This window comes from Anas acuta, chromosome 2 (assembly GCF_963932015.1).
Source record: "Anas acuta chromosome 2, bAnaAcu1.1, whole genome shotgun sequence".
Classification (NCBI taxonomy): domain Eukaryota; kingdom Metazoa; phylum Chordata; class Aves; order Anseriformes; family Anatidae; genus Anas; species Anas acuta.
In genome coordinates, this window is record NC_088980.1 from 116,055,713 (window position 1) to 116,071,751 (window position 16,039).

The 16,039-nt window shown below is 40.0% G+C and overlaps 1 protein-coding gene across 7 annotated transcripts in view; it reads left to right on the plus strand.

The window, feature by feature from the left end:
* Positions 1-16,039, plus strand: part of CHST9 (carbohydrate sulfotransferase 9) — a 97,121-nt gene that overhangs the window by 29,951 nt on the left and 51,131 nt on the right. The gene's annotated exons all lie outside the window — the stretch shown is intronic.

The following is a 16,039-nucleotide window of genomic DNA, read 5'->3' on the forward strand; positions in this document are numbered from 1 at the left end:
TAAGCTGGAATCATATACAAAGCTTATAGTCTTGTATTCTAGCATCATCTGCCTCTGAAAGACAGGTGGTGGAAGATGTTTCAATGCTGTTCATGTTAAAGGCATTAATGCTAATCACAGTGGTCTAAGAGAGTTGTTTCATAAGCCTTAAATACTGTCATAGACCTATATTGTATGTTTACATTTTTGGGGGGAAGGGTGGTGTCATATTAATATTTAAGCACTTTGGATCAGGTAGATTGTCCTAATAGTGTCTGGATACTTTTGCATATAGCAAGTTTTTACCCTTTTCCATTTCCCTTTTTGTTGCTCAAAAGCAAAGTAGATATATTTTTGATGATTTTGAGCCTAATAGAGAAAAATACATGGTCTTGTTTGTGTCTTCTACGCATTTTATATGTAAACTCGTAACTGGATTGAAGGATTGTTCTAAAGGGGCAAAGAGCAGAGCAAAGATTGTGGAAAACCTTGCAGTGGTATAGATGATCATTTGTATTGTTTAACAGCACAATTGGATAATTGCTGTGGATGCTTCTTAGTATCAAGAATATATCTTCCCAAGACAAAGCTCTTAAATTCTATATGCAAAATCCAAAGTACCACCCATAATTCTTTGAGTATTATTTTTATGTTTGACAGCTTTCACTGTTTCTTTTCATTCTCCCATTCCTCTTCAATTCCTGAGGCAGAATGTTATTTTTTTTATAATTTTCATTTTGACAGCTATGTATAATAAGATATTTTAAAGTAGGAGAAGAAAAATATTCAGAACCAACAGACACTAATAAAGAAGAGTGAGTTAACTTAAGTGTGTTCACTTCCTCTGCTTTCCTAATCTGCACCCAAGAGCCTCAAATTATCTTCTACTTTTATGTAAGTGTGTTAATACTACTAGGATATTATTTTGTACAAAAATTCATTAAAAGAAAATGTTGACAATGCAAGCTAAAGTGAAAAAGGAGGCCGGTTATACCAATAATTAAAGTAGGGAAAAAAATAAGGCATTCTTACTATTAATCAAAAATACAAAGCATGGCTATTTGTATGTGTCCTCTTGTACTGCCCTGAAAGGGCATAAATACTGTAGTTAGAAATACCATACTTCCCGTAGCAGCAATTCAGTTTGAACAGGAAAATTAATTCTGAGTTTAAATTAAAAATAAATGGTATTTCGCCTCTGGAGGCATTTTCCTGTTTGTGGTTTCAGTTGCTAGTTCTGGTATCTGGCTTAGTCTTTTAAGGCTTTTGGTTTCTTGGTAGTTGGAACTACAGATTTTAATGCCCTCTGTCCATGGACACTGAAGGTTCAGAGAAGTCTACCTAGAAACCATTATCAAGATAAATTTACTTACGAAGTTACAGAACATAAAATCTGAAATGGTGCAGAGGATTTGCATACACAGATCTTGATTAGGGGTAATATTCTACCTTGAATGTTATTCTACTTTCTTTCTAAGCCAGCCATTTCATGCATGCATGGCTTAAAAGATGTGCAACTATTTTACATTTTTTAAGGTCTACATTGTCCTTCCAAGTGGGCAGCAGTACAGAAGGACACTAGGAGTCTAGAAAATGACTCTATCTTGTGTAGACAAAGTGGAGAAGCCATTCGTACAAAACCAGTTCTTTTGCTTGTTCAAGAGGAACTTAATAGCTCTGTAGTTTCTGCAGATAATCCCTGCACCTCACAATGTGGAAATAAATGTAGTGAGAGATGGATAGGGTGCACATACTGAGTCCACAATACAAAGCAGAAGGAAAATTAACTGTCCTAACTCAAAATGGGCAAATTGCAACAGCAGTTAATTTTGGCTAGGAGATTCCATTAACTGAAACAGCTGGGCTATGTTTCACTGCTGTGTTGTTTGGTATCAAGACATATAGATAGATATAGATACACATGTACACACTATTCTATGCATAGTTTCCTGTCCCTTTTAAACCTAGAAATGCAGTAGGATCTTGGAACACTGGGAAGAAAACAGAGCTGGTTAGTGAGCCTACTGGGGTTGCCCCATTACACCTGCTGTTCATGAACAGAGAAGGACTGGTGGGAGACGTGGTGGTTGGGAGCTGTCTTGGGCAGAGTTACCATGAAATTGTAGAGTTCTCTATTCATGGCAAAGTCAGGAGAGGGGTCAGTAAAACTGCTGCCTTGGACTTCCAGAGGGCAGACTGAATTGTTCAGGGCACTGGTATGGAGGGTCCCTTGGGAGTCAGTCCGGGAGGGCAGAGGAGTCCAGGAAGACTGGACACTCCTTGAGAAGGAAGTCTTCAAGGCACAGGAGCAGGCTGTCCCTGCATGCTGTAAGATGAGCTGGCAGGGAAGTAGACCAGCTTGGCTGAACAGGGAACTTTTGCTGAGTCTCCAGGAGAAAAAGAGAGTTTAGGTCCAGCGGAAGAAGGGGCAGGCAACTCAGGGAAAGTAAAAAGAAGATGCTAGTATATACAAGGAAAAAATCAGAAAGGTTAAAGCCCAGCATGAGCTCAACCTGGCCACTGTGGTAAAAGATAAATAAATAAATAAATAAATGTTTATACAACTATACTAACAGTAAGAGGAGGGGCAGTGAGAATCTCCAGCCTTTACTGGACGCAGTGGGGAACATGACTACTGAGGATAAGGAAAAGGCTGAGGTTCTTAATGCCTTCTTACATCTGTCTACATCTGCCCCACCTGGACTACCACAAGTCCATGGGGCCAGATGGGATCCACCCAAGGGTGCTGAGGGAGCTGGTGGATGTGATTGCTGATCTGTTTTCTGTCATCTCTCAATAGTCATGCTCAACTGGAGAGGTCCCAGGTGACTGGAGACTTAGTAATGTGACACCCATCTATAAGAAGGGCGATAAGGAGGATATGGGGAACCACAGGCATGTCAGCCTGACCCTGGTTTACCCTGATCTAAGGAACTTTATGGAAAAGATCATCTTGAGTGCATTCACACAGCATATGCAAGACAACCAGGGGATCAGTCCCAGCCAACACAGCTTCATGAAAGGCAAGTCTTGCCTGGCCAGCCTCCTTCTCCTTTTATGACTGGGCGACCTGCCTGGTGGGTGAGGGAAAGGCTGTTGATGTAGTCAACCTAGACTTCAGCAAAGCCTTTGACGTGGGTCTCCCACAGTATTCTCCTGTAGAAGCTGGCAGCCCATGGCTTGGACAGATACACTTTTTTTGGGTTAAAAACTGGCTGGATGGCTCGGCCAGAGGATGGACCAGCATAAGTTTTAATTAATTTCAAACTTCTGGTTGTTTGGTGGTTGTTTGGCTGATTTAAAAAAAAAAAAAAAAAAAATACTCTTTGCTTATAGGTGCTACAGAAATAATGAATTTTAAAGTGCTTTTGTTACTCCTACTCCTTACAAAACCAAAAAACCAAAAAAAAAAAAAAAAGGAGAAGCATTTAACCATCATTATTTTGTTATATTACATTTTTTGTGGGTTACTGAGCTTCTCTGTAAAGTCATAGGAGCATGAGGGTATATAGAAACAAAGCAGTTAAAATGCTATTCTTGTTCCTTTTGGGTCTCTAAACATAAGTAGTTTATGCATCCAATATTTGGGGATCTTAAAAATACCTAATTTGGATAAAACAACTTAGCAGTAATTCAAGCTTTCCATAAGGGCTTTCTAAATCAGTTTAAAAATTATCCCGTTGTTTAAAAGAAACCTGAGAGGCAAAATCCAACCAAGTTCATGTTTTCTTATACATGGAATGTAAAATTGTAAGTTTTCTAATTTCCTCACTGGATGTTGGAACCTTGGATTACAAGTGGGCTTTTAAGCCTCCCCTTCCTTTTCCCTTAGAAAGAAGATGGTGGTATATTCCTTTCCCTTTTGAGGAAACATCTAAGCCAAAGGATAGAATGTCTTTGTTGATGTTCAGTTAGTGTTTCCCTTCCCTGCATCTTAGTGGTGTGACTTTGCTAGTATGTAGGGGACTAACCATATTGAAAAGTTTGATTCTGATTTTTATGATCTTGTAGTTGTCTTTTTTTTTCTTCAGTATTTTATTCTTCAGAGTTGTTTGTTCCTTTTGTTTTCATGAGCAGCAGTAAAAACTCTTGGCTTGGAAAAAACTGCAGGACATTATGGGAGTTTGATAGCATCTTCCTACTCTTGGCATCTTTGACTTTCAGCAATTTCAAACATTAGCTTAAGGCAGGTATTAGCAGCATGGATGTTGATTCTTAAAATTTGCTTTAAAAGGTACTGGTAATCAGACTGGGTCCTATTCTGATGTTTTCCATTAGTAGGTATGGTGATGGTTGTATGTTATGATGGTACTTCCTAGAAAAAAATGACAGCCTTTGTTCTTTTTACCTTGTTATTTCTGTGAATGAATTACAGAATTGCTACAGAGGAGGAAAAAAGTACTGTGAATCTGAAATGCTATAGAGAGGGAGGGCAGTGGGAGAAAAATAGCACTGCAGATATGACTAATTAAATTAGTGATCTGTGCTACTTTAATAAAAATTTTGAAGATGTATAGACCATACTATGACCTTTATGTTTGCAATTAACAATAACTGAATCTAAAGTGTGATTCAAAGTATACCCTAAGATTTGTATGCTCTAGAGGTAAATAAAAATTACAATAAAATAATAAAAATAAAACTTTTTGCATTTATTTTACTATGTGGCACAGTTCTGTTAGAGTCTTTTGCTTTTTGATATCAAATATATTTGTAGCTTTAATTATGATTGCCAGCTCAGACTGCAGTTCTTCTCATATGAACAGGTCATGGCAATCAGAGCCTAAATACAGTATATTGAGGCCAGATCTCTGGAGCCAGTGGAACAGGGGTTCTTTGGACAGAAAGTACAGAGGGATGCTGTCAGGTAGAACCGGAGTGGAGTTCAGACAGAGTGTTTTCCAAATAAGGAGACATATTTTGTGAGGCATGAAGGTAACAAAGGCTGAGAAGGACAAACTAACTATCTGAGAGAAGTCCTTTTCAATTAAAGTAGAAGAAAAGCTCAACTTTCCAAACTCAGAGTATGCCAAGAATTCAGGGTTTTGCTGTTAACAGGGCATAGACTGTAGCTCTGGAAAATATGCTGGTAGTTTTACCTAAAATCTTGCTCTTGTTGCAGAAAGCTGGTAATTCTTGGGAGTTGTGTGCAGAGCCAGTGAGGTGTAGACACTTGAAGGCCCCTCTGTATGTCCAAGCAAATAGTGAAAGGAATGAACTTGAAGTGTGCAATAGCAGAAACAGGAATTTCATAGGAAAAATGTATGCACAAAGAAAAGACTTCACTGCACCCGTTGTTACAGGAAACTGATTTTGTTTGATTTGTTAAATGAGGAGTGTAAAGAGCAATGAAGTCAGACATACCTTGGTAATGTCTGTGAAACAAAAGCTCTTCTTGCCCCTTAGAAAAGGGCAACTTAGAGTTTCAGCTGACTGGCAGATAATTGAGTGTAAGTTGTAAGGCCAGAAGTGTAATGAAAATAAGACATTGTTACTTATGTGGAGAACCTCAATGCATTAGGTATCACCACAAAATTCAGTATGTGCAGGTAGGATGTTAAATTGTAGAAGAGAGCACTAAACCTGCATGTTCAGTATGGTATGAGGAGTTTCATACCACATAGCTGACTCTGTGGAAATTCAAGTCAAGTCTGGTCATTCAAAATAAAAGCAACATGGGTATTATTCCCTGTTATGGTTTTGCCCTGCAGGGTGGCTAATTCCACTATAACCGCTCTCACACTCCCCCTCTTCCTTTGTATTTTCTCCCCCTCCTATTGAAAGGGCTCAAGGGTTGAGATAAAGACAGGGAGAACACTCAACAGTTATCACAACAGCCAAAACAGACTCAGCATAGGAAGATCAATATAATCTTTTGCCTTTTATTTCAGACTAGAGCAGTGAGAAACTACAAGAAAATTAGAAACATCTTCCCCCCATCCACCCTATTCCACTTCCTCCCCTTGAGCGGCACAGGGGAACCAGGGAATGGGGCATGTGGTCAGTCCCTAACACTTTATCTCCACTGCTCCTTCACGGTCACTCTCTGCCCTCCCACGGGATGCCATCCTTCCTGAACTGAGCCTGCAGGGGCTGCCCACGGGCAGCAGCTCTTCAAGCACTACTCCCACACGGCTCTGTACCACAGGGTCCATCCATCCCCCAGGAGCAAACTGCTCCAGCACGGGTCCCCCACGGGTGGGCGGCAGCTCCCCCCAGACCCCTGCTCCTGCGGGGGCTCTCCATGGGCCGCAGCCTCCTCCAGGCCACATCCACCTGCTCCACCGGGGGCTCCTCCACCCATGGGGGGGCTGCAGCGTGGAGATCTGCTCCATGTGGGACCCATGGGCTGCAGGGGGACAGCCTGCTCCACCAGGGGCCTCTCCACAGGCCGCAGGGGAACTGCTGCTGTGTGCCCGGAGCACCTCCTGTCCTCCTGCTGCACTGACCTTGGGGGCTGCAGGGCTGCTTCTCACTCCTCTCGCCTAGCTGCTGTTGTGCAGCAGGTTTTTCCCTTTCTTAAATTATGGAGGCCCTACTACCAGTGTCTCTCGCTTGCTCAGCTCCTCTGGCCAGCAGTGGGTTCCTTTTGGAGCCAGCTTGAGCTGGCTCTGATCTGACATGGGGCAGCTGCTGGACTCTGCCCACAGACTCTGGACTCTGCCTGCTACATAAACCCAATACATTCACTAATCAGCACAGCTGACTCATCTCATTTGGTGAAATAGTAGGTGAGGTTTATTTAGGTTTTTGAAGAACTGAAACTCCTCAGGAGAGAAATTATATTTGTTAGTTTTAAATTACTTTTGCAGACATCATTGTAGGATACTTTTTTGAGGTGTTGTTGCCTATAAGTGGAGCAGTTTGGGGGGGGGGGGGGACAGTACAAATTACTGTAATGTTCATGGGGTGCGGAAAGATCTGTCTAACTGCATACAGCAGCATTTCACTGGTTTGGTCCCCATGGCAGGGACTGTGGTATGCAAAGAAGTTATCTTCTGGGTGGGGAGGAAAGGATCTACTCTTGGATCTACTCTTTTCTCTCTATTTTACTGGGGGATTCGGAGGCTGGAGCAAATGTATTCTTTACTGAATGTGCTCTGCATCCTTTAGTTGGTTCCTTATAACAGGGTGCAACTTTGAAATACTGCCACAGTTACAAATACTGTCATGTAAATAATAGGAAAGAAAGAAAAAAAAAAAAAGAGGAAGAAAAAAAAAAGATAATTATTTTGGACCTTTTTAAGCTACTGGGACCCTTAGAAACAAGAGAGATTTATTCTGTTGTAAGCCTGTGAAGAATCCCCAGCTGTGAGATAAAACAGCAAATTTCCACAGAACTGGCTAAAGGTAATAGAACAGCTAAAAGAAATTAGGTAAGAATACTGGAGTGAGATAGCCTTGCATATCAGCAGGATTAGTGACTGAGCAGGAAAAAGAAAGAATTAGTACAAAACAGCAGTGTATTAGCAGAGAAGTATAGTGATTTGAGAACTGGTCTTAATATTTACAAAATAACTCTTTTGTGGCAGACAACTGAAGTGTTGACTTTAGTACTAAAGACACACTGAGACTTGTATGTTAGAGCAGGAAATACAGGAACACACTGATTAATAAAATTACATCAAATCTCTAAATAAAAATTTAAGTTTGAAAATAATTTCATTTTATGACAATTATGGTTCTGTTGGGCGATAGCAAAACTTGTATCACTCTTTTGTGTGTTTTGTGTTCTCTGTCTAAAATAACAGAAAGTGTATAAGGAGATAAAACTTGCAATTCAGAGAACCTTCCTCCAAGACCCTGAAAACAACCTGAGACAAGGTTAAGTAATTCTTCAAAAATGAATTGCATTATTCCGTCTTCTAGGACAATGTTCTCCTTATACCATGGTGTGGAAGGTGCTGTCTGCACAACCTAGCATTGTATTGACAAAACAGGATTCGGGTCTCTTGTCTGCTCAGATGCCTTTCCCGTTTGCCTGTTGACAAACTACTGCTTCTTAGGAAAACACTTTGGGTATATCACCACACCTCCTCTTTGAAGTCTTCTCAGTCTCTACCACTGTGTTTTATTGGTGAGACAGCTAACAACAGCTATACAAGAGTATGATAGCAGGAAACTAGTATTTTAGTGAATGGGTTAAAGATAAAGAATCTGTATGGAAAGTATAAGGTTGTCTTTCTGTGAAGAAGTAAGCCCTTCCCAGTAAAAGCTGTGTTTCGCTCTTCCCATGCATTAAGCTCAGTGCTACTCTGCTTGAGTAACCACTAACAGCATTTTAAAACTTCGCAACATTTTAGCCTGGATATCAGCTAATTGTCTACTGTACTGGAAAGGAGACTTAATGGTTCTTTGTCTTTTTAAGGCTCAGGTGACCTATGCAGCACAATCTGGTGGGCTCAGCTGATCTGTCTGGCACAATCTGGTGGGATCAGTGGGTGAGGTAACTCGGGAAGGGAAGGAGAGGGTAAAAAGAGGGGTGAGCTATCAAGTATTCTTTGCTAAGGACGAGGTAAGACTGGAAACCTGTGATGAGAATGCAAAATGAAATAGATTATCTGTACTCTAAGGGTTTCTCTGTGTTATACAGAAACATGCAATACTTGCTTCTGTTAAATGCTACTAGAACAGGTGTGGGATGTCTTAGTTACCATATTTCATTGTGGTAGTCTAAAATGAAAATATCTTTTATTTTGCCTGAATAATGTCAGGCAATATTAGTCCACTATTACGTTATTATATGCCTTTCTTATCCTAGAACATCAATGCTGCTTTTGTCATGCTGTAGCATAGTATTTATTTATGCTCTTGCTTAAGGCACTAGGACATGTGGAGAGTATATTTCACATGATAAGGGTGGCAGATAAGTTTTTTTGTTTGTTTGTTTGTTTTTTTCCCTACTTCTCATGAGGTGTAATTACCAAAATGCATTTGTTACTGGATTCAAAACTAAAACTATTTTTTGCATTCACAACTATTCTTTTTAACTCTTAGTATCTCAGTAGACAGGTAATTTGGTATGGTTTTCCTGTATTAAAACTGACTGTTAGGAGTTAAAGATGAAAGCTGTTATCTTTCTGTTTCTCATCTGAAGAATGATGGTCTTTTTATTCTCTCCAACCCACCTGAAATCTAAAGTATAAGGGAAAAATAACTTGGACTTCAACATGGAGTTAGTACTGCTACAAAATATTAATATTAAAGCAGAATTACCAAACTGGAAAGCACTATCCTGTAAACTTAAAGGAGCACCAGGTTTGATCTATTTTTTTTCTCTCTGCAGAAATGTTTGATCTTCTAAATGAAACCGAATCTCTTCTTCCTTAAATTAATTTCAAACAAACACTGTAATGTCATTACAATATATTTGCAAGATTTCAAACCACATAGATCTTCATTGATGGAATAGCCATCTGGTACACCTAAGTTATCCAGAGACCAATGCTAGGGGTACAGGTCATCATCAAATATGACTTTTAGTACAGCATCAGGGATTACATATGTAAAATTTTTTGATTAATAAAGCATTTTAAAGTTAGCGATTTCTAGCCTTAAAAACATTGAACTTATTAATTATTATAATTAATAATAAACTTTAATTAGTGATACCTTGATATACTCGTATATAAAACAGCTTTTATTTGGGGCAAGTCACTTGTTTGATTATGTATACACTTAAGTACCTTCAGGCTGCAAAACTTTTTAAAATACATATGAAGGGTGCAAAGCAGCAACAAGGTTGTTTAGACCTAGATACTTGGCAACTACAGTGTGCTCTAAATTGTATCCACAAATAGTGACTTCACTGTGTTGGAGGCGCCCTGGGCTAACTTCAAGCTAGGTAATTTGTGTATAAGTAGTAGGCTTGCTGCAGCCTCATTATTTCATAGTAATTTAGGGCTCATGATGTATGCTACTTCCCAGATCATGTGGTAGACATAATTCAGTTCTCTTGTAATCTTTCAGTCCTTTGAAATTGCTACTCCATCTCTGTGTTTATCAAACGCAAGGATTTTTGAGCAGCCAGAATTTTTTTCCCCAGTTCAAGACAACCAATGTGTCATAAGCTACTAAGACTATATTGCATCCTCTTCATCTTCCCTTAATAAATAAATAAAACCAATGAACCAAAATTTTACAGGGCATCATTTGGTCTTCTCTACTAAACAGTCATGGCTTCGTTCTTTCTGGTCATTTCTGCAGCGTGGAAGGGATGGAGACTGGGAGGAAAAGCTTTTCCTCACTGTGTGTATCAGGCAGCCAGCCAGCTTTGTGCAGACCTTGAATGTTTTCACTCAATCCTTCTAATGTCAGTATCCAAAGTAAAAAGTACAATCTCTTTCTGTGTTTTACATGCTATTTGTGTATGAGAATTTGATAATGAAATGAGGTGAATGTTGCTTCAACTGTAGGCACCAAACATAGCCTAAGTCAAGATGAGGTGCTGTGAACAAGACTCCAACTTCTTGCTTTTGATGCTGAATTTGGGTGCCTATATGTTACCTGCAGTTTCTGAAGCTTCTAAGAGTTCTTATGCTGTTGTGTTCAGGACTTGTCCCTGCATATTCTGCAGTCACACCTTGGACCTCCTCAAACACAAGTGGGAGAATGCTTCTGTTATGGTGAGTTCTCAATTGATGCACTTAAAGGCATGAAGTCATTATTGCTTGATCAAGCAAACAAAATTCTCTTGATGACATTGCTGGCACTAGCTTAGTCCCCAGCATTGCCTATTTGGCTTCATCTCAGCCTTCTCACAGGAAACCATGACTTTACTAAGGAATCTTAGACCAGAACTGGTGCCAGAAACACGCTGACAGGCTGTTACTTTTGTTTTGGGCAACATTTTCTTGGCACTTTATATTAAGAATAAATAGAACTGAACATTGATAGAAACAAGCTATACTTTTGTTTCAGTCTAGCTGGTGGACACTTCAAAACCCCAATATCACATATAGCCCACTTTAAACAAAAAAAATCTCTGCTTCGTCATTCAAGAATTCAGTGGTTAGCACTTCTGAAAATGCTGAATGCAAGCTTCTCTACCCCTCTAAGTGTATATACAGTAATGTCTTCCAGAAGTATTCAGCATCTGTTTTTTCACATAAAGAATTGAGAAGGGCTTGCTCTTATAATCTGGAGGGCACCAAAGCAGCAGTGAGGAAGTGTCACTGTTGGTCTCTGAAGGCCCTTCCTCCCTATGAAGAATACTTTCTTTATGGTATTGATGGTATTTGCATCCATGTGTGTTCCCTATGATTATGATTATACTAGTATCTAAGCCAGAAATTTGCACTGAAAATTCCATAGCACTGGTTACTGTCAGTTTGTCAAATTTCTGTGTTCATTTTTAGGCCAAAACTTCACAGGCAAAGGCTTATTTTCATTAGAAACAGAGAAGATTTGCAGGTCTACTCTGACATTCAGAATTTTCTCATTTCAGCAGAATGCATGAAATATAATGTTTGGAGTTCCCAGTGTTGTGTGTGTACTGCAGCTTCTTGCATGATTTAAGGGCTACAACCTAAATTTCCAGATGCATATATACTGATACTGATTCTCTCCAAACTGATCATTCGAGTCCTCCACCTGGGGTGCAATAACCCCAAGCTGAGCTACAGGCTGGGAGATGAGTGGTTGGAGAGCTGCCAGGCAGAGAAGGACCTGGGAGTGATGGTTGATAGTCGGCTGAATATGAGCCAGCAGTGTGCTCAGGTGGCCAAGAAGGCCAACAGCATCCTGGCTTGCATAAGAAGCAGTGTGGCCAGCAGGGCTAGGGAGGTGATCGTCCCCCTATACTCGGCTTTGGTGAGGCCGCACCTCAAGTGCTGTGTTCAGTTTTGGGCCCCTCGCTACAAGAAGGACATCGAGGTGCTTGAGCAGGTCCAGAGAAGGGCGACGAAGCTGGTGAGGGGCCTGGAGAACAAGTCCTACGAGGAGCGGCTGAGGGAGCTGGGCTTGTTCAGCCTGGAGAAGAGGAGGCTCAGGGGCGACCTTACTGCTCTTTACAGATACCTCAAAGGAGGCTGTAGCGAGGTGGGGGTTGGTCTGTTCTCCCACGTGCCTGGTGACAGGACGAGGGGGAATGGGCTTAAGTTGCACCAGGGGAGTTTTAGGTTGGATGTTAGGAAGAACTTCTTTACCGAAAGGGTTGTTAGACATTGGAACAGTCTGCCCAGGGAAGTGGTGGAGTCACCATCCCTGGAAGTCTTTAAAAGACATTTAGATGTAGAGCTTAGGGATATGGTTTAGTGGGGACTGTTAGCATTAGGTCAGAGGTTGGACTCGATGATCTTGAGGTCTCTTCCAACCTAGAAATTCTGTGATTCTGTGATTCTGTCTTCATGGACGCAAAACGGTCCAACAAGGGGTGGAATTTATTCTCATCCAGTTGAATTACAGGGAGTATCAGCACTCCAGAATTCTTGGGAATTTATTCAGGTAGCTCTTTAAGCCAGTCACAATCACAGAACAGTTGAGGTTAGAAGAGACCTCTGGAGATCATCTGGTCCAATTCCCCGCTCAAGAAGGGGCACCTAGAGCACATTGCACAGGATCACCTCCAGATGAGTTTTGAATATCTCCAGAGAAGGAAACTCTAAAACCCGTCTGAGCAACCTGAGTCACAGTAGAGAAGTTTCTCCTCATAATCAGATGGAATCCTCATATTCCAATGGAAAGTCCACACAGCAAGAGTGCTGTATTTCATCTATGTATATCAGCTTCACAGCAGAAGTTAAAATTGCTGTTAATTCTCTGTAGGCAAGCAGAGACAGAGTGGAGGGAAAAATGTCTTCCTTCATGTTAGCTAACACTACTTAAGCTGCTGCATAGTTGAGGCTTATTGCATTTTTTTTAGATGAGGCAGCAGGTCCTGTTAATACCGTAAGAAAAGGCTGTAAGTGAGGCTGTAGTGAGGTGGGGGTTGGTCTGTTCTCCCACGTGCCTGGTGACAGGACGAGGGGGAATGGGCTAAAGTTGCGCCAGGGGAGTTTTAGGTTAGATGTTAGGAAGAACTTCTTTACTGAAAGGGTTGTTAGGCACTGGAACAGGCTGCCCAGGGAGGTGGTGGAGTCACCATCCCTGGAAGTCTTCAAAAGACGTTTAGATGTAGAGCTTAGGGATATGGTTTAGTGGGGATTGTTAGTGTTAGGTTAGAGGTTGGACTCGATGATCTTGAGGTCTCTTCCAACCTAGAAATTCTGTGATTCTGTGAAAATTGGAGAACTTCATCCTGCTGTCTTGGACCAAAATAATGATGTATAGCCTTGTTTGTGCTAGGACTGTTTCATGTTTTCCAGTTCAGCTGAACTGGTAATACTCGTTAGGTAAAAAGAGCCGTTTAAGTTACATTCCACTAATGGGGCTCCTTCACCTCTTTTGTTACATAGGACTTTGTAATATGTAACTTAAACTCCCTTCAAGCCATTGATAAATCTTCATAGATGTGACAGAGTAAGATGACCACGGAAATGAGTGGCTGCATTTACATGATAACCCTCAATGGGTGAATGTGAAGTGGGCAGGTGGGTGTGAGTTAGTTGGTTTGTTTGATGAAGTGTTTGTGAAATTAGTATCTTGTGGTATGATCTAGGAAAGGCATAGGAGTATGAATTTTTATGTGGAAGTGTAAATCTTCACATAAGCTTATACCAATAAGCATAAACAGTATGCTGATTTACTTAGGCATATAAAATATTTTTTTTTTAAAATGTTATGTAATAAATACATTTTTGTTCATTTCTCTGAATATTAGCTAATGCTTCCATAGTTGAACTATTCCTAATGAAGACAATTGGTGTCTTAATAACTCTTCCAGTAGCTATGAGGCTGAACATTTAACCTTGATTTTAATTCCTTTTGCACAACTCAAAAGGTTCATGTTCCAAATGAAGCTGTACTATGCAAACCATAGACTGTGCTGGTTTTGCTTATTTTTTTTCTAGCTAATCCATATTCCGTTACAGGAGTCTTGTGGTTTTGTTTTGTTTTGTTTTGTTTTTTTTTAATGCAGCTATTGCAAGGTAGTTTTCTTGTCTTAAGTCTGTGTGTTCCTCATGGCACTTTTTAACAAAGAGAAACATTAAGCTTAAATGAACATCTCCAGGTAGCCTAGCAACAGGATATGATTAATAATACCTTTCACCTAACTGTATGCAGATAAATGTCTGAAAGTGAAAGCAAATTCAGAATTGGTTGGCCAGAGCCTGGTAGTGCCGTGAGAGAGAAAAGGTAAAATGTGATAATATTGTGTGATCTTTGTTAAAAATACAAGGAGAGAAAATAATAGATATATTTAATGGGTTGGATCTGCCTTAAGGAGCAAAATACAGAGCAAAACAGCTTTTTAATTTTTTCTTTCTAACACTTAAAAGGTACACTAAGAGAAAGTCTGAATGCCCTTGCTTCTCATTACTGGTTATCATCACTAATTTACCAGCCATGTTTTTCATATGTGAGAGATCAGAAACAATCAGTAGTAATTACTAGGTCATCACAGCTAAAATGAAATGTAGTATAAATGAAATGTCGTATAATTTAATATACAGTTAATGGCTTTATAGTATCATGCCAGTGCTTTTAGACCTGGAATGGTTATTAGTACTTGGTGCTGTACTTTAAAATGTATGTTTTCGTATATACACAGACACAAAACTTTGGATGTAGCATTAAGTTTATAATGAAAAATTTATAGCAGAGGAAAGGAGGAAGAGTTGCTATGGCCATTGTGTTAAATGGCAGTGCATTATTTAGCTTTCCATATTTTTTTTAACAAAAAGACCAATTCCTTCTTTTGTATGTGTGTACACACACACACACATAATGTAAAATTAGAAATAGTTTTCATGTGCTCAAAATATGTCAGCATCCGAGTTGGCCACATGCAATTCATTCCCATTTCATATTCATTCTGTATAAAGAAGGGACACTGGGAGTATGGTGAATATGGATTCATTTAAAGCTCTTTTTGTAATAGTGGGAAATTGCTATTTGTATAGGAGTAAAATGGAGTAATACATTTATTTATATGCTGAATGTAGAAGATCTAGTTATCTTGAGACAATCCCATGGACTGGCATAAAATCATAAACATTTGCCTTTAGAGAAGAAATAATGTATTACAATGCGGAAGCACAATTTTTTGTCCTGCACTACAAAACCTGCATAACCTGCTTTTTCTATTTTCAAATTACTTAATTATACCGATCGTGCACTATCTTCTGTGTGAAATCAGGAGAGCTGTTCTTTCCAGTTCATAGGATGGTATGTATTTGTATTTGCTGTTCAATGACACAGTGAACCTTTCCATCTGTTACAGAAGTTTTAGGGGAAATATTATGGGAAGTTAACTACTGATAGTACTCCTTGCAACTGTCTTGATGTATTTTTCATGGGCTAACATCCATCTGTAATCATTTCAGTCTTCACTTATTTTTTTCTTTACAAAGCTGAATTCTTTACCGTCTGGCGGGATTTTTTTTTTTTTAATGTTATTTTTTTTTTTTTACTGAAACAGGAGGAGAAGCTTTCCTGCATTTAATTGGGAATTTCCTTTTTGTTCATATTTGGTAGCCTACTGTAAAAGCATGATCATCCTTTTGAATTAGGAAGCAGGTCTATTTATGAATTTCTGACTCTCAAAGATGTCGGTGTAGGTGTGTTGCGGTGTTTGAGAGATGTAACAGGGGATCTCTGCCTCATACCTCAGAGGGTTGCCCTAACCATTGTGAGCTGCAATGCCCTCCTACAACATGCCAGGACCCAGTATTTGTTATTTGTTAGAGCCAATAGTGTCCTCCACTGGAAAACTTTACTACTGTAAGGATTTCCCCCCAGAACCAGCTATGGCCTTACGTAGTACTCTGTCCTTGATTAACCTGTGTTCCTTCTTTCACCTGTTAGTCTTCACCTGATTCATTCTGGGCCTCAGCCGACGCCGACATCTGTAGCCTGTCCTGTACCACCTGCTGCATTTCCTCCTCCCCCCTCTTGCGAACATGTCACTTGGCGGCTCTGCATCCATCACAGACAGGGCGTGATGGGACTGTTGTGGAAG